Raw genomic sequence first — 1,717 nt, forward strand, 5'->3', positions numbered from 1 at the left:
CTGCGTGTAGTCCCATCCTCACCAGTAGAGGAGGGACCTGGGGTGTGACCTACGCCATTTTACATGGGGTGGGGTGTTGCATGAAGGGGCCTGATTTCTTGGAAGACTAGGAAGCACCTGCTGCGTCTCACTTTAAGTTCCCGGGGCTTCTCTTATCTCTATGGAAAACCAGGGTATCCTTTGTGGCCTAATTATCCCACAACTCATATTCATTGGTCAGGCATGTGGGTGTCCAGTGATGTTAACAGTGCTACAGAAAGTTCCAGAAGTGAACCCAGAGGCATGAATTCATGAATTCTCACCACACTCACATTGTTCAGAATTCTTGTATCATGAGAGCAACTTGTGGCTAGTATAATTTATGATGTATAGTGGATCCTGTTCTCATTTGGAAAATAACTTGCTCTCTGCTAACCTACATGCAAAAGTACATTATTAGCACAACAAATATTTGGAACTCAAGAAAGTCATGTGTGTACTGAATGATTTCAAGAAGTGGAGTGAAGCTACCTAGTTGGCAAACATCAGTCAGTGTGAAGATGGTACTCTGCCTCCTTGTGATAGAACAGAAAGACAGAGAAAACGGGCAGGAAGGGCAGCGAGCCCTCCCTCCCCCCGCCCCGCTGGCTGACCATTGAGAGAATCTCATCAACAGATTCGGAACCATGTTAGAGTGAGCACCCACACCTTTATCACCTTTTACATCTGTGCCAAGGATGCCTTTCATTAACTTGTGTTTGAAATCCTATCAGCCTGTTACTCTGCTAAGTATAGCCACCCCGTGAGCTTATTTACCTTTGAGAAGTTCCTTAAAAGAACACCAAAACATCTTACTCTGAATAGTGTAAGTTTCTAAGCTACCAATATACTGTAAATATATAGCTGACCCATAAATGTGCCCCTCCTCCTGCTTTACCTACAACTCGGGGGCATACACTACAGCCTTTTTTACCCTCTCCTACCCTGTGGTTTTTTTTTGTTTGTTTGTTTGTTTGTTTAGTTTTTTTTGTACTTTTTAATTATTTTTTTTAACTTATTCACTTTACATCCTGCTCACTGCCCCGTTCCCTGGCACCCCCTCTAACAATCCCCCCACCTCCTACTCCTCTAAGGGGTATCCTCCTCCTCCCCTGGGTATTCCCCCACCCCAGTACATCAAGTCTCAGTGAGGCTAGGCACTTTCTCTCCCACTAATGTCAGACAAGGCAGCCAAGGTAAAACAATCTATCCCACATACCAGCCATAGCTTTTTGGGGCAGCCTCCCAGCCTCGAGTTGTTCAAGACCCACATGAAGACCAAGCTGCACATCTGCTACACATGTGTGGCCTCCTCCCCTGTCTTAATACCTGTGGTTCAATCTCTACTAGACCCTTTCCTTAATGAACTCCAACTTTTCTTCCTATTGTCTCATCCTGGAATTCTTCCCTGGAGTCCAAGTCAAGAATCCACCAGGTCTCACCACCTGAGGTGGAAAAGGATTCCTTGGGCTCCTACCGGCAATGGTGTCCCTCACCCTCTCCTGCTACGGCTGGCAGTTTCGCTGTCATGATCACCCTCCCAACCATCATCACTTCTGATGGCCAGGCACGCCACCTCCACACACCACAGCCCACCACGTGAAATCCCTTGTATCTCTGCAGCTGCTGTAAGTAAAACAAAGATATTCCTGGTGGCAGATCTGACACTGGGATCTTTCAGCTCCACGGTATAATCACT

The sequence above is a fragment of the Micromys minutus genome (genome assembly GCF_963924665.1).
Source record: "Micromys minutus genome assembly, chromosome: 12".
NCBI classification, from domain to species: Eukaryota; Metazoa; Chordata; class Mammalia; order Rodentia; family Muridae; genus Micromys; species Micromys minutus.